This window comes from Ictalurus furcatus, chromosome 8 (genome assembly GCF_023375685.1).
Source record: "Ictalurus furcatus strain D&B chromosome 8, Billie_1.0, whole genome shotgun sequence".
NCBI lineage: Eukaryota > Metazoa > Chordata > Actinopteri > Siluriformes > Ictaluridae > Ictalurus > Ictalurus furcatus.
This window is the reverse complement of record NC_071262.1, coordinates 8,434,647-8,453,221: the sequence shown is the minus strand read 5'-3', so window position 1 is coordinate 8,453,221 and position 18,575 is coordinate 8,434,647. Positions and strand designations below refer to the sequence as shown.

At 38.5% G+C, this 18,575-nt stretch overlaps 1 long non-coding RNA gene and 1 pseudogene across 1 annotated transcript; both read right to left on the bottom strand.

The window, feature by feature from the left end:
- Positions 1-4,314: 4,314 nt before the first annotated feature.
- Positions 4,315-6,508, bottom strand: LOC128611183 (uncharacterized). Its single transcript, XR_008386518.1, has 3 exons — positions 6,307-6,508; positions 5,966-6,043; positions 4,315-5,432 (listed from the first exon to the last, which is right to left on the bottom strand). It is a non-coding gene; the product is annotated as an uncharacterized LOC128611183 (long non-coding RNA).
- Positions 6,509-7,001: 493 nt separating this feature from the next.
- Positions 7,002-10,940, bottom strand: LOC128611182 (tubulin beta-4B chain-like; annotated as a pseudogene).
- Positions 10,941-18,575: the final 7,635 nt, after the last annotated feature.

Sequence of the window (18,575 nt, the reverse complement as noted above, 5' to 3'; positions counted from 1 at the left end):
ATAATACAAGCAAAATAAATGAATAAAATAAAATCATTAATAAAAAAAATCTCAGAAATATTGTTAAGATAAGAAATATAATGTCACTATATGATGCAGAAATATTAGTTCATGTTTTCAACACCTCGAGGCTAGATTACTGTAATGCCTTATTGTCTGGATGTTCCAGTAGGAGCATAAATAAGCTCCATTTAGTCCAGAATGCAGCTGCAAGAGTCCTAACTAGAACCAGAAGATATGACCACATCACCCCTATCTTATCCACACTGCATTGTCTCCCAATGAAATTTCGCATTGATTATAAAATACTACTATTGACCTATAAAGCACTGAATGGTCTTGCGACAGTACCTGAGCGAACTTTTGGTCTTCTATGATCCACAACTCCTACTTAGATCAAAAGGTACAGGCTATTTGTCTGTACCTCTTACAAAGCCCCACAGTTATGGAACAGCCTTCCAATTAGTGTTCGGGACTCAGACACAGTCTCAGTGTTTAAGTCTAGGCTGAGAACGTATTTGTTTACTCAAGCTTTCCATGAGTAGACTTTCTTTTATGCAAAGTACACAGTCTTATCCATTACGGGATAGTAAGCATATCTAACAATCTCTCCCACTCTTTACCTCCCTCTCCCTCTCTCCTTCTGTCAAGCTACACATGGTTTTATGGAGATGCCAGTGAGCCTGACCCTTTCTGCTTTCCGGACCTGCCTGATCCATCCTAATGGATGGAGCTGCAGTAAACACTTTATCCTCTGTGTGTGTGTGTGTGTGTGTGTGTATCTATCTATCTATCTATCTATCTATCTATCTCTCTCTCTCTCTCTCTCTCTCTCTCTCTCTCTCTCTCTCTCTCTCTATATATATATATATATATATATATATATATATATATATATCTTGATGCTGGCAACAAAAGTGAGTACACCCCTAAGTGAAAATGTCCAAATTGCGCCCAATTAGCCATTTTCCCTCCGTGGTGTCATGTGACTTGTTAGCGTTACAAGGTCTCAGGTGTGAATGGGGAGCAGGTGTGTTAAATTTGGTGTCATCACTCTCACACTCCCTCATACTGGTCACTGGAAGTTCAACATGGCACCTCATGGCAAAGAACTCTCTGAGGATCTGAAAAAAAGAATTGTTGCTCTACATAAAGATGGCCTAGGCTATAAGAAGATTGCCAAGACCCTGACACTGAGCTGCAGCACGGTGGCCGAGACCATACGGCGGTTTAACAGGACAGGTTCCACTCAGAACAGGCCTCGCCAGGGTCGACCAAAGAAGTTGAGTGCCCGTGCTCAGCGTCATATCCAGAGGTTGTCTTTGGGAAATAGACGTATGAGTGCTGCTAGCATTGCTGCAGAGGTTGAAGGGATGGGGGGTCAGCCTGTCAGTGCTCAGACCATATGCCGCACACTGCATCAAATTGGTCTGCATGGCTGTCGTCCCAGAAGGAAGCCTCTTCTAAAGATGATGCACAAGAAAGCCCGCAAACAGTTTGCTGAAGACAAGCAGACTAAGGACATGGATTACTGGAACCATGTCCTGTGGTCTGATGAGACCAAGATAAAATTATTTGGTTCAGACGGTGTCAAGAGTGTGTGGCGGCAACCAGGTGAGGAGTACAAAGACAAGTGTGTCTTGCCTACAGTCAAGCATGGTGGTGGGAGTGTCATGGTCTGGGGCTGCATGAGTGCTGCCGGCACTGGGGAGCTACATTTCATTGAGGGAACCATGAATGCCAACATGTGCTGTGACATACTGAAGCAGTGCAGGATCAGTATGCAGTATTCCAGCATGATAATGACCCCAAACACACCTCCAAGATGACCACTGCCTTACTAAAGAAGCTGAGGGTGAAGGTGATGGACTGGCCAAGCATGTCTCCAGACCTAAACCCTATTTAGCATCTGTGGGACATCCTCAGGTGAAGGTAGAGGAGTACAAGGTCTCTAACATCCACCAGCTCTGTGATGTTGTCACAGAGGAGTGGAAGAGGACTCCAGTGGCAACCTGTGAAGCTCTGGTGAATTCCATGCCCAAGAGGGTTAAGGCAGTGCTGGAAAATAATGGTGGCCACACAAAATATTGACACTTTGGGCCCAATTTGGACATTTTCACTTAGGGGTGTACTCACTTTTGTTGCCAGTGGTTTAGACATTAATGACTGTATGTTGAGTTATTTTGAGGGGACAGCAAATTTACACTGTTACACAATCTGTACACTCACTACTTTACATTGTAGCAAAGTGTCATTTATTCAGTGTTGTCACATTAAAAGATATCAAATATTTACAAAAATGTGAGGGGTGTACTCACTTTTGTGAGATACTGTATATATATATATATATATATATGGCAATTTAAATTAAAATACCTCAGCTTAATGTTGTACAGCATTATATTGCAAAAACAACTACACATATCTGCACTTTATACCAATTCTGGTCAGACTGTTGCTCCTCCCCATCTTTTTATCCTCACATTATATGTTTTATACTGAAAAAAAAAAAAAAAACTTCCACTTTTTTCAAACTCTATGTAAATTCTATTTTGTAATGGGCAGTTGTAAAAAAGAATTTACCTACATCATACTGTGTATGGGTGTGTATGTGTGTGTGTGTGAGACACAAATAAAATTTGTCATATTTGTAATAGGAAATAAGGCAGAAGTGCCTAAAACATTTCAGCAGATGTTCCTCTTGGACCATTGAGATATCTAATTAAGGACTTAAAAGGTACTATAATTTATTTAAGTAACATTTCTGAGTATATTGGAAGGCAGAATTGGGATAGATCTTATTATAAGGTTTTTCTTAAGTGATATGAACTAGTGGGACTGAGATTGTCACCTGAACATTAAATATATTTAAATGTATCTTATACTAGGGTTCGTGGGTTCGATTCCCGCGACTCTGTGTGTGAGCTCAGAGTTTGCATGTTCTCCCCGTGCTGCAGGGGTTTCCTCCGGGTACTCCGGTTTCCTCCCCCAGTCCAGAGACATGCATGTTGATTGGCATGTCTAAAGTGTCCATAGTGAATGAAGGGATGTGTGAATGAAGGGATGTGTGATTGTGCCCTACGATGGATTGGCACCCTGTCCCGGGTGTACCCCGCCTTGGGCCTGATGATCCCTGGGATAGACTCCAGGTTCCCTGTGACCCTGGAAAGGATAAGCAGTATAGAAGATGGATGGATGGCTGTATCTTATACTAACTGATGTATGTAAGGGTGGGGAAATAATGAACAGTATAGGGGGAAGAATGCTTAGTTAAAATCACTACAGTATCAGAAGGAGAACAAGACAGAAAATATATAGAGATACATTCAAAATCTTTTAATTTTACAACAACAATACCTTTCTGATGCCAAGCACTGGCTATTAAGGAGATGTCAGGCCATGAGTCAATAACTAACCAAGACACCTGGTGTGCATGTATACACATGAAGCTTCAGGTCAAATTTCATGCTAGCTGTCTTTGTCAATAGACTGAGTGAACATGCTGGTTATGTTGCAGCAGGAGCCCTACGGGAATCATTACACCTGATCAGTCAACATATTCTCAATTCCAAAGCAGTTACTGACCACTTGTGTTACTGCTAATAACCACGCCAACGGTGTACTGAGTATTGCAATCGACTTGGTATAATTACCACTCTGTGAATAAACACAGCCAGAGGAAATGAGGTAGTGATTAGCACTGTAAAAGCCAAGCTGCTTGTTATCAGACAGAGTAGAATTCCTAATGTGACTCTGATAAATGACACTGACGTTATCAGTTTGGCCAAGTAGCTGATGAGTAGAAATAAACCTACTACAAGAAAGCTCTTACAGAGTTCGTAGCTGAATTTCACTCCATATGGGATTGTTTAAGTCTCTGTTATGGATCATCTGTGATACATTGATTCTCCAATGTGGCAGGGGTTGCCGCTAAATAAGTACACTGAAACATGTAAGTTTTAATTCTATGACAATTGAACATAAAGCATATTATTTAATAACTACTAAGAAAAATTCAGTAATGATGGTGAAACTGATAGGAAAGGTTATGACTGTTCTGATTGTCATGTCAGTGGAATCAGTGCCACACTCATAGAACACGGCCAAACATGGCCATCGCAAACACAATGTCCACTAACTCTGTCACGTTCAAGCTCACCATCATTCTGATCACACACATACCTGTACAATCAATCAACAATCAAGCTTCCGACATTTCCCATAACAACAGAAGCTTGCAGAGATTCAGCTACTGTTATCCGCATTAGATTAATATGTAGTATTGCGGATAATCAGATATGTATTATAATTCCTACAGTACATGAAGTTTGATAGGTGTTAGTCTCGACCCACCAATTGCTTCTGGAAGTTTAAGGAGTTAGAAAGTTGTGGAACTGAGGAAACCAGTATGAATTGATGAGAAATTGTGAGAGAATATGAGTGTGCTGATCTCTCTGGGAGTCATTAGTGAGACACAATGTTTACTGTGTTACCTGGTTACAAGGCTCAGGTAGGGGACTGGTTCATGTTATGATTGTTGCTTACTTCTCTTACAAGTTAACTATAAGCGATCTCGGCAGTTTTTACTGACATGGAAGCTCGGACATTGATTTAATTGTTTGTATAACATAAGTGTTATTTCACCTTAGATTCAGGTCAAAACCTGGTTCAGTCTAATACACTTGTAATTCTCAATGTCAATTAGATGGAGCTGTGGTATATTAGGGGTGTGTGCGTGTGTGCTGTAATGGATTGACAGAGACAATGTGAGAAGCACAGCTAATTTGTCTAAAGTTCTCCAGAGAATGTCAAATTGCAAGGGTGTAGGTTTGGTCTCAATATTGGTAGGGGCACCCACCCCACCCCACCCCCCCCAAAAAAAGGACTGTTTAATGTTGACAACCAAGTGCTTTATTAAAATATAACATCTATATTTACATTAAGATCTGTATTTACATTTAAATACAAATTATACAAAGCAACAGATCAAAGACTAAAAGAAAGCAAACTATGAAATTACTTGTTAACGGAAAAAATAAAAATAAAAATGTTTTGCATCCAACATCAACATTCTTCATGATAGTCCTTGGTGTCTATTTAAACAATCCAAACAGCGACTAAAGCTATCTGTGGCATTCTTCCAATTATTGAAACCCTTTGTGCAGAAGGCAGGGTCATTCTTTTTTCCAAAGTGGTCTTTTTTATGGTGTATGCTTTGACACACTCAAAACAAAGAACCTTTTTCGGTGTTGGACTGTAGTGAAGCCATGAATACTGACTGTACCAGTTCGCCTGAAACCGCAAAATCTTGTTTGGAAGTTGCTGTACTTCTATGAATTTTGGATCAGGCTGGTATGGCTTACTCCCCATGTCCATGACACTGCTACACATTGACCTGCTTCAGGATCATCCTCACTCACACTGCCTGTCTCCTAAAGAGAAAACTAAACTTAACCTGGTCTGTATCAACACTTACAAATTATTCTTTTGCATCCTGTGTTATAATAACTTGCAACTAAGTTAACATTAAAATAGGTAGACTATGGTACTTACAATACATGTAAATTGGTCATTTACAATTAATCCATAATAGCATATGAAGAGTTCATTTGCAAAAACAGATATCCACCATTTTAATTCATTTTCATAAATCATTTTTTAAATTGTGCATTCCAGGTAATACAAATCAAGCTGCAATTGGGTTGTTTTGATTACATTTATTTTCACTTAATGAAAACAACCCAACTGCAGTTTGATTGATATTACCTCTCATTCGTAAGTCGCTTTGGATAAAAGCGTCTGCTAAATGAATAAATGTAAAGTAAATGTAAATTACCTGGAATGCGCAATAAAAAAAAAAACAAACATGATTTTTAAATATTCATAAGAATGGAGATATCTGTTTTTGCAAATGAACTCTTCATATAGGCCTATGTTTAATCGCAGTATCATTTTAAGACCTCACCTGAATCCCTGAAGGTCCAGCTGCTTCTCCCTCAATCTACCCTATGGCATCTTTAGGCCTACTTGATTTCTGAGTTTCCTATTGTAATAAACTTATGCATTAGTGAAGATACATAAACATATAGTTAAACTTTGGAGCCCATTTATTTTTGAGGGAAATGTTAATATTGAGTGAATAGGATCTTATGTTGTTTTGATGTAAGATTTTTTTCCAAAACAAACTCATGACCAGTATGTTGACTTTCAAAGGTTATACTGTATATTTGCTGAACATCCTAAAGACTGACTTTAATGCTGATTCCTCCCTACAATTCCAAATATAATTCATAATTAGGACCTCACCTGAAACCCTGAAGATGCAGCTGTTTCATCCTGCTCTACTTCAGCCTGCTGCTGTGTTTCCTGCATACAAACTCATTCATTAAATTATGACATTTTCATGGGATTTCTAGACTAAAATTCAACTCAACATAATTTCATATACACACCTATTTTATGTTCCAGCTAGCAACCTGACTGCTAGCCTGCAGATGACAGAAGGCAGGGTCAGTTTGCTAGTTAACGCTAGCTAACACTGTTAACTAACATCAGGTGACATTACTTTCCGCAGTGCAAGGCTGGTGACGTTTGGTCGCTAACAGGTTTTCATTTTAAATCAATGTGGCTACTGGACAGTTAGTTTACTACCTATTATATCGCTTTGTGTGGGGAAAAAGCTCCTGATGTCTCGTCATTGTTTTGGTGGCATGATAGCTACAAAGTACAACACGTGTTGGCATGGGAAAAATACTTTATGTGTGCTGTGCCGCGCAGGCAATAGAGGAAAGGGAGTAAAGTCAAAGACTACATTTTCCGACCATGCTTGAGGTAGGGACTGACAGCCTTCTTAGCCTCGCCTCCGTGTCTGTACTCTACACTGACAGCTCGATATTTGCACGTAAGGTGAGCCTTCAGATAGCCCCGCCCCCTCCCTTTCAGCCAATCAAACGCTAGCATGCCTACATCCTGGAGCTTCTGGGAGAGTATGCTATGGAATTTACATGACTTCACTCCAAAGGTAACGCGAACGAGTTCGCGTAAATATTGGTAGGGACAATTCTGCCCTCCCAAAATATTGGTAGAGACATGTCCCTACCGTCCATATGCAAATCTACGCCCTTGTGTTATATGCACGTTGGCATCTTCGCCATCATAAATGTAATAATTGCCCGCTGTAGAGATGGACTTGATCTCCACATTAAGAGAGAGGGGTGTCCCCCTTCTCCAGTGTCGGACCCTAATATGTAAATCGTCAATCCTGCAGCAAAGAGCTATTTTATTAGGGCACCCCAGAAGTTAGGATCACCCTGGTTCCTTAAACAAAAAGCCAATAGGATTTTTTCCATTGGCTTTTAGATTATAGCAGATTTTTGAAGCCTATACACTCACCAGAAGTAAAAAGCTAATGTTAGGCTATAAACAAACTACACCACGGTCGCGTGACTTCAACGTCACCACCGCTACACTTCCGGCAACTCTTTCAAGCTTTATTTACAAAAAAAAAACCAATACAACTGGAAAATACTATAAATTGATAAAGCTACAAAGTTGAGTTGCAAGAGTGCGAGTATAAACACAACGAGGCTGTAATAGATTTTCCTGTTCCGTGTGATTACGTTTAATGTCCCTGACAACCTCTGTAGTCCTATTTAGCCACTTGTTAGCAACCGTCTTTCAAGACACGTAAAAGCTTTTAAAAAAACAATCGTGAGTGGGGTAAACGGGAACATATATTGAGCTTGTGTTAACCACAGACCTTATTTCAGGCATTTAACAAAAAAACCCATTCAAAACCCCATCCCAATCGGGATGATTGATGTCCAGTGCACAGGAAAATTAAATCGTGATCACTAGAAAACAGAAAAAAAGTACTAATGCATGGCCGCTTAAGGCTTCCGTAGTATTTAAACCCAAGTCCAAAACTCTGAAAGAAAAGTGAGTCCATGTAAGTAATCTTGTGCAATTCAAGGCATACTACACAAAGCCAGACAATTCTTAACTTAAACCCACTTTGGGCACACTAACCCATGACTGCACAACTGGGGGCAGTTTTCTTAAAACCTGCTGTTTCTGGTTTGTTCTTGGTAGTTGTCCAGTTTTTAATATGCATCATCTGGAAGAAACCTCAAACTTAAGCACACAATGGACCCTAGTTAGTTTCCCTAAACAGAAAGGCAGAATTTAGCCCATAAAACCACTTTGGTGCAACCCAAGTAGCTAAACAGTGCTATAGGTAACAGTAGTTAGTCTCTTCAAAATTGTGCAATGAGATTACTGCAGTTGGTCACACTAAGATACCTAACTGAATATTGTATTTCGTGGTACACCAAAATTATAAGTGAGAAAGACCTTCACTTCTTAAAATAGTTAGCAAAGGCCAATTCAACAAGCCTACCCTTATAACAGAACCACATTGGTTTTAACAGGAAAATAAGAATTGTATTAAGATTCACTACAAGAAATACCCTGAGACCATGATTATAAATTGCATGTTTTACTAATATAAAACAAAGTTGGAAGGAACAAAATTGAGGAACAAAGAATCTGAGAAACTTCTTAACAATTCAAACAGGGAAGAAATGAACAGAAAAAAGTAAACATGTTAACAGAACATGGAAGGTTACTGACAATATATTTAAGCCAGCTCCTCTTCTCCCTCCTCCTCAAACTCTCCTTCATCTTCAGCAGTTGCATCCTGGTACTGCTGGTACTCTGAAACCAGGTTGTTCATGTTGCTCTCCATTTCATCCATACCCTCACCTGTGTACCAGTGCAGGAAAGGCTTGCGTCTGAACATGGCCGTGAACTGCTCAGAGATGCGCTTTAACAGCTCCTGGATAGCGGTGCTGTTCCCAATGAAGGTGGCAGCCATCTTCAGGCCACGGGGTGGGATGTCACACACAGCTGTCTTCACGTTGTTGGGGATCCATTCAACAAAGTAGCTGCTGTTTTTGTTCTGCACAGTGAGCATCTGCTCATCCACCTCCTTCATGGACATGCGGCCACGGAAGACAGCAGCCACTGTGAGGTAGCGGCTGTGGTGTGGGTCGCAAGCGGCCATCATGTTCTTGGCATCGAACATTTTCTGGGTTAATTCAGGCACAGTGAGAGCACGGTATTGCTGGCTACCCCTGCTAGTCAGTGGGGCAAAACCTGGCATAAAGAAGTGGAGATGGGGAAGGGCACCATGTTATCAGCCAGTTTGTGCAGGTCAGCACTGAGCTGCCCAGGGACATGTTGTGACTCCACTCATGGTGGCAGAGACCAAGTGGTTCAGGTAACCATAGGTTGGTGTTGTGAGCTTGAGGGTGTGGAAACAGATGTCATACAGGGCTTCGTTGTCTATGCAGTATGTCTCGTCCATGTTCTCTACCAGCTGGTGGACAGAGTGTGGCATTATAAGGCTCCACCACTGTATCCGCGACTTTGGGTAAGGGGACAACGCTGAAGGTGTTCGTAATGCAGTCAGGGTACTCCTCACGGATTTTGCTGATGAGCAGGGTGCCCATGCCCGAGCCAGTACCACCACCCAGCGAGTGGGTGAGCTGGAAGCCCTGGAGGCAGTCGCAGCTCTCTGCCTCCTTTCACACCACATCCAGGACAGAGTCCACCAGCTCAGCACCTTCTGTGTAGTGGCCCTTGGCCCAGTTATTACCAGCACCACTCTGGCCTGTGGAGAAGTGTTGATTACATGCAGAGTTACAGCTAGCAGGAAATAGCAGGGAAATCAAAATGAGGCACAAGACAGATATGACTGTATCTGATTTACTGCTTTGCATCTGTATGCAGTTATAGAGTGTTGTGTAATAATTACCGAAAACAAAGTTGTCAGGCCTGAAAATTTGCCCAAAAGGTCCAGACCTCAACGAGTCCATGGTACTCGGCTCCAGATCTACCAATACAGCACGGGGGACATACTTGCCACCTGAAAGGATAAGAAAATGAATAAAAATTACAGAATATGCATTATATGTATTAAAAAAAAGGTACATAACCTTGAAATACCTCACCTGTAGCTTCATGGTAGTATACATTAATTCTATCAAGTTGAAGGTCACTGTCGCCATGGTAACTGCCTGTAGGGTCAATCCCATGCTCGTCACTGATGACTTCCCAGAACTGAGAGCACACAAAAATGTGTGGTTTTGTAAACAGTGACAAATAACTAGTTTTACTTCAAAAGCTTAAACACAAGAGAAAGCGGACTGACAGGAAAACAAAACAAGCTTCACTCAAGTCACAACTTGAAACATCAATCTCTCACGCTGCTCCACCAGAGGGCGAGAGAGACAGACAAGTATATAAAGCCATTTTAAACCGCCGACGCAGGCTGGTCGGTCAAAACCTTTACGCTGACTTAAAAAATAAAAATAAATAAATATATAGGCAATAAAGTTTAACCTTTTGTTATTCGGACAGTGAACGAGTGCTTTTGTTACTCGGACAAAGAACGAGTGAAGTTTTTGGCCGCTGAGAGAGCGCGCGCACCAGCCACACCCTTCAGCACTTTAGCCGTTAGCTCATTCACAGCAACTCGCTCGTAGGGGAAAAGGTCTAAAATATTAATATCTCACAGACATTTGGGCTTCACATCAACATTTACCAAATGTGGTTTACTAAGCCAGATAGTTAACAGTATACTTGTATTAAAAAATGCATTAAAAAAGGTATATAAAAAAAAGTTATAACTGAGCCTGTGATACAAAAATATGAAATTAAGTTATCATATAAACTAATAAACAACTTTTAAAACGAACGGGACTATTAAACAATCACCAGGAGCTCAAAAGGCCATGAAAACCTGTGAATGTGTTGAAAAGACAATCTTTCAGTCTTACTGTGGCACCGATTTGGTTACCGCACTGTCCCACTTGCAAATGAACAATCTCCCTCCTTCTGCACGCTGTAGCACAAATACTTCCACTGAAAAAAATCCCCGTCCGACTCTACAGTACGACAATGAAACCGTAATTTGTGAAGTACTTCTATTTATTCACTCTGCTGAAATAGCCAACGCGTTCCCATTGGTCGCTTTATGCCATGCGCCCGCCTCCCCGACGATTTAATTGGTGGAGGCCACCGAGAACTCTATGACTATTGGCTGATGCAGTAAATCAATTGTAATTAGTAGATATTGTTGCAACAATTTTTTTTAAATGCACGTCTTTATTTTACAGGTCAGTCTGAGTTCATAACTACGGAGCCCCCCTAGTGCCCGGTGAAAAACAAAACAAAACAAAACAGCACAGCCGTGTGCAATCTGTGCTCTCAGTTTTGTAAACCGCGCGCAACACGTTAAAGTTGGGTGTATGTTGGACATTCGCTGTACATTCGAGCTTCTCTCTTCTATTTCTCAGGAAATAAACACACAAAAATGACATAATGTGTATTGTCTTACTATTGTGTATTGAGTGGACATAGAACCAACACAACTGAATATATTTTTAATTTTTCTCCCGTTAAAGGCCGCGGAAGCGGGCTTTGGGAAGCGCAGGTCATCAGCGCAGTCAGTAAGGGACCGTCTAAAAAGTTCATGACTTGGGTAACTGTATAAGATTTTTATATGGCACAATAAGTTTATATGTGTAATATAAAGGTATATCATTAATAATACATATGCTATAAAACATTCTTTATCCATACTGTATCCTAACACTGCAATAAGTTAGATATCCTGTTAAGTAGACGACTGTTAACTTAGTAGAATCTTATGCAGTTGCCCAGGTCATGCACTTTTTAGACGGTCCCTTAGTGACACCATTACTATAAGGCGCTGATGACCTGCGTTTCCCAAAGCCCGTTTCCGCTTCCGGGCTTTAACGGGATTAAATGTAAAAGTATATTCAGTTGTATTGGTTCTATGTCCACTCAATACACATTATTAAGACAATACACATTATGTCCTTTTTGTGTGTTTATTTCTTGAGAAATAGAAGAGAGAAGCTCGAATGTACAGCGAATGTCCAAATATAAACCCAACTTTAACGCGGTTCGCGCGCGGTTTACAAAGCTGAGAGCACAGATCGCACACGGCTGTTTTTTTTTGTTTGTTTTTTTTTTTTTTGTTTTTTTTTTTTTTGTTTTTTTTAACCTGGCAGTAGGGGGGCTCCGTACATAACGGTTCTCCTCAGCGGTAAAACAAAAACATTCAGAGGGTCCCTGAAACATAGCCAGGGGGTCCCTGTATTCTTTAATTTATTTACAGCGGTGCACATCACCATCAATTATTATTAAAGTTATTACATTTATTATTGAGTTCTTCTGTCATGTTTGACTGGTCACTTGTATTAGGTTTAATCCAAAGTCAAAAAATAAGTAGCCTGTAAATAATGTCAGCTTGAACCTAACGTGTTCTGCAGCAAAAAACTGAAGAATAGAAGACTCTGGCTCCAAGAAATATAATTTTTAAAATACATTTAAACAATTTTCAATGTTCAAGATTTAAAAATACTTAAAATATCTCCATGTCTCCACACTATTCAAAACATAATAATGTTTAACATGTTTAACATGGACACTTCTGAGACAAAATAAAACAAGATTTTTCATCTATAAATGATCTTTAATGTCTGATATTGAATCTACAAATATCCTTACACCATAACCTCAAACTGGGTTTTGTTCGGTACCACACAATGCCAAGCTACTGCTTTCTAAATCTAAACTTTATAAAAAATAATATGAGATGTTTCACTGGTACTGGGGTGTAGTTCAAACCTTTTAGCAAAATATCTTTTTTTCTGTCACAGAGGAATAATTAAAAAGACATGCATGATTACCATGCAAGAGGATTAATAAAAATCCATTGAAGTCAACTGATTCCAAACCTCTTATTCCGTCCCTTCTTTCCGTACGTTTGCTGAATACAAATGCTGCAGGTAAAGTCAGTGTAATTCTTTCCACTCCTTGTTTTAGGAACATTGTGTGAACTCCAATTAACTGTCCCTCAATTAACTTGAACAATTTGTTTGATTTGATCCAGGCCATCTTTCTCTATGTAACTTCTATGATAAATGACCGATGACTTCATACTTTACTTCCTCTTAGAAATAAATTTCTTCTTTGACTATTACATATGAGATATTACATCTTCCTCTTGAGCACTTTGCTTTATGATAACTAGGAATGCTCACTGGTAACCTGCCAGTCTGCATTGCTGAGTATGTGCTGCTGCTTGCCTGTGTTATGAATCTCAGAAATATGCTTTCAAACGTGAACTGCATTCACAAGATTTCTGTGCTGATGTGTAGTTTTTATACAATACATACTGTATAATCAGTTCCTACAACAAAAATGACCATCTAAATATTTTCAATAACAAGGTCAACCTAATGAAATGTTACAACATACGAATAGTACTTTTCTTATTCATTAGATAAAATGACTGGACTATAGACATTAATCTTAACACATGTGAACTGGTCAGTGCATATTCCAATAAGATATAAACAGCAAGCATGTCTGTGAAGTAATGTTAACATGTCTAGATTGCTGATGATAAAGAAGTCCTGATAAAATTAGTACACAGGGATTAGAAAGTTTATATTTCATTCATGGTTTGTTCTGAAAGGAAACAATATTTTAGGTTCTTGCTCCAGCATTTCTTTACCCCTATTTAGTTGGAAACCAGTTAGAACAAAATAAAAGAATGGTTAATAATACTGATTAATGTTATACATACATACATATATATATATATATATATATATATATATATATATATATATATATATATATATATATATATATATATATATATATATATATACATACATATATATATATATATATATATATATATATATATATATATATATATATATATATATATATATATATATATTTGCAGTGTGATTGTTGCTTGTAGGAAAAATGTTTTTACACAGATTTTCCTGCCATCATCCCATCTATGAAAACCCTGCTATAGTGTCTATGTCTTTATGTCTTTATGTAGTCAGTTGTGAATTAAGTGACAAATTATTTTCGCCCTATTGCGAAAATATTTATGATATACATTCTTCAAATCAGACTGGTGTTGAAAGATAAAGTTATTAACTCTTTAAGCACTTTGAAAATAACACGTTAACTGTGGAACAATTTAGAGTGATTTTGTCTGCATTTTCAATTACACTCAATTAAAAATTTAGTCCATTTTCAGTTTTCATTCCCTGTAACGCTTCTTATCCTTGTTAGTATATTGACATAGAGTGCTGTGGCAGTGTGAGATCAGTGAATCATTCCCACCTTTTGAGTCGGTGATGAAGCAGAAACAGAAGGAGTGGTGGAGGTTAAAGGTCATGATGGGCCTGATGGTGCAGCTTCTGCAGGAAATAGTTGTATCTACACAGTTTGTTGCACTAAATGGACATAAGAGATCATCATGCAAGAGAAAACATGGGATTCTTATTAAAATGCACAATGAAAAATGTAGTATAAAAAAACAGTATAAACCGTAAATTAGAGAACCGTAGAGTGGATTATAGCTTTTTTTGGGATTAGTGCAGCTATTATCTATTTGACTGCTGTTGTGAGGAATACTAAAGGTGTCTTACACAGATCTCTAGTGATAACACTCAGGGGGACATCTGGTAGCACTTCCTTCACCTGATGTGCCATCCGCACCACTCTAGGATCCTCTGCTTCAGCGCTTGAGCCCAGAAAACCCTGTACCACAGTACGAAGTCTGGCCCCCAAATCTATGTGGGAAAATAGTATGTTTTATAATAAAAAAAATTTTGCCACTGAGTGTGTACACCGTATGCACAGCGTATCATCTTTACTCAGAATACAATATCTTAGCTCATAAATTTCAGTACATTTTCAGTACTCTATCCAGTTTCTCCCAACTGAACCTGTACTTACCCCGGTGTGTGGTGTGGGAAATTGTGTCTTTTTCTTTTGATGTGCTCAGCTTTGTCTGCTTTGGTGATCTGTGTTGAAACAACACCGATCTCGGTGGCCAGAAGCTGAAGACAAGAACAATAGATAAAACACGATCTAACCTAGACAGGGGGTTTCATTTGTCCAAGTTTCCATTTGATGTATTAGATCTGGAATAACTGGAAAACAAAACAAAAAATCATGGTAAACATGTTTGGAGATTAAAAAAATAATAATCTGTGGGATATTTTAGTGAGTTGAAGAATTGTATATGATAAATTTATAGAATGAAGAACAGTAAAATGGTTCTAATAATCCTTAGAAGAAATAAATTTCAAACAGGGATTTTGCTTACTGTTATTTTGTCTTTATTTTGTTAATGTCTATATATAATTCTTTCCTGTCTGTTTGTTGGTGCTTGTAACTGATCAAGGAGCTTAAAATCAACTTGCTGAAGGGATACTGCCCCCTAGGACTCCACCTGCCAGCTGTCTCTGCTTTAGTGTTGACCTTTAAACAGACACAGTCATAACTAAATAGCATGATGGTGTATAAAAACAAGCACGGACCATTTTCTGTTGTGGAAAAAACACAACAACAGGGCTTGCAAGTGTATGCCAGCTGATCCAGTGACCTTCACCAACTCTCACATCATTCCACTGTCACTTATTATCACCATGTCTCCAAGCTACTATAAATATACTTATAATGAGGCAGTCTCTGAGTGCTTTGGGGATTTGTTTCTGACAATAATTCTTTCTGTCTACACACCCCTGTTAAAACGTAAAACACTTTTGTGATGTAAAATTTTTTTAAATTAACATATAAATATAAAGTGACAAACAGTAAGAAATATTTTGGGGAAGAAAAACAAAAAACATCCAATACCCAGCTTGCATAAATGTGCACAGCCTTTTATAAATGGGAACGTGGATATGTTCAGAGTTCCAGCAGTTAATCTGACTGATTACACCCAAATATAAAGTACCACTCCTCCAATAGGATTTTGGTAACATCCACCTGGAAAAGCCATGGACTGCAAAGAGCATACAAAGCAGGTACAGGATCTCATTGTTGAAAAATATCAGGAGAATATGGCATGACAGTGGCACTATTAAGAACAGGCCCTTCCTCTAAAATTGATTAGGAGATCAGGAGAAAACTGGTCAGGGAGGCTGCCAAGAGGCCTAGAGCAACATTAAAATAATTGCAGCAACTTCTGGCAAGTACTGGTTGCTCCCTACTCGTGACAACAGTCTCCCAAATTATTCATATCACTGGGGTATGGGGTAGGGTGGCAAGATGGAAGCCTTTGTTAACCAAAAATAAATAAATAAAAATACATCCAATCTCCCAAAACTATATGGAATAACGTGTTATAATCTGATGAGACCAAAGTTGAACTTTTTGGCTATAACACCAAAAGATTTGTTTTTTGAACAAAAACAAAGCACATCACCAAAAGAACACCATCCCCATGGGGAAGCATGGTGGTGGCAGCATCATATTTTTGTGACTGTTTTTCTTCAGCTGGAACTGGGGCTTTAATCAGGGTGAAGAGAATAATGAATAGATCCAAATACCAGTCAATTTTGGTGCAAAACCTTAAGGCTTCTTCTAAAACACTTACAATGAACAGGAATTTCATCTTTCATCTTGACAATGACCCAAAGCAACCCTCCAGATCAACAAAGAAATGACTTCACCAAAACGAGGTCAAGGTTTTGGAATGGCTGAGCCAGAGTCCAGACCTCAGTACAATCAAAAATCTGTGGGGTGACCTGAAGAGGGCTGCACAGGAGATGCCCAGCCAATTTGACAGAGTTAGGGTGCTTTTGCAAGGAAGAATGGCAAAATATTTCTACATCAAGCTGTACCAAACTGATTGACTCTTACCCAAAAGATTGAATGCTGTGATAAAATCTAAAGGTGCTTCAACTAAGTACAGCCCCAATTCCGAAAAAAGCTGGGATAGTATGGAAAATGCAAAAAAAACAAACAAAAAGAGTCAATAAAAAAATTCAGTTCACCCTGTACTATATTGAAAACACATTATTAAGAAATTATTTGATGTTTTACTTTGTGCATTTAATTTATTTTTTAAAATGATCATTTAAAATCTGATGACTGCATCACACTCCAAAAAGTGTATAGAATATCATTATCAGAATATCATAGAACATTTCATTTTTTCCCATAATTTAATTCAAAAAGTGGAACTTTCATATATTCTAGATTCATTACACATAAGGTGAAATATTTCAAGCCTTTTTTTGTTTTAATATGGATGATTATGGCTTACAGCTCATGGAAATCAAAAATCCAGTATCTCAAAATATTACACAATGGCTGTTTTGTCCAGAAACTATTTGAAATGTTGACTTGTCAGATCACAAAACACGATTCCACTGTGCTACAGATCCATCTGATGAGACCGAGTCCAGAGAAGTGGGCTGCGCTTCTGGACAGTGTTGATGTATGCCTTCTGCTTTGCATAGTAAAGCATTAACTTGCATCTGTGGATGCAGTGGCGAATGGTGTTGACTCACAAAGGTTTACCAAAGTATTCCCAAGCCCATGTCAGGATATCTATTACAGACTCATGACGGTTTTTAAGACAATGATGTTTGAGGGATCAGAGATCACGCGCATTCAGAAGTGGTTTTCTGCCTTGCCCTTTACGCACTCAGATTTAACTGTATTCCTTAATATAATATTTTAAATAATCGTTTAAATTATATTGTGCGCTGTAGAAGGTGAAATGCCCAAAACTCTACCTATTTGTCTTTGGGGAATGTTATTCTCACAGTGTTGGATTATTCACTGACTCATCTGTTGGCAGATTTGGTGAGCCTCGATCCATCCTTGCTCTTGAAGAACTAGGCCTTTTTTTCAGGCTCCTTATATACTATGATTAGACGATTGCCTCACTACACTTTTATCTTCAAAAATCTATGCAGTTTATTAGATAAAACATGAAATGCCATGTCTTTATACATTTTTTTTGTTTAAATACAAGTCAAAGTAGATTTACAAATCACTCCTCTTTGTTTTTTTTTAAAGCATTTTCCATACTGTCCCAACTTTTTTCTGAATTGGTTGTATGTATATATGTATGTATGTATGAATGAATGAATGAATGAATGAATGAATGAATTTTTCCTTTTTCATTTAAATATTGTGAGGATGTAGGTCAATATAAACATGAAGAAATATGAGAGGTAAAAGAAAACTGTGTGCTGTGTGTCTCACTGAACCTGCACAAAAGCTGCAAAAACAGGTCTTGAGTAGATTATGAATGACAAGCACTTGAATATAACACTACACCAGCATGTACCTGCTCTATTCTGCACTTCATACCTGTTATTCAACCCCAAATGTCTTTGGTGTATAGCAAAAACAAATGAACTGGCCTTGCTGTTCCAATAGTTTCAGAGGTGACTGTATATTCACTACAGTATATACAAATGTGTTTGATAATTTAAGTCAGAGGTTTGAATGAATTAATGTAGATACAAGGCCAAATTATGTGAGAAATATCTGAGAAAAAAAATTAAGCAAGATAGGCACAATGGAGAGAGGTTCTCTCTATAGAAGGAGCAAAAAGATATTTGTGAAAAGGGCTGAAAAAGTGACTGAATAAGAGAGGAAGAGAGAGACAGTGATGTTAGACAGAAGGATTTCTCTGTTAC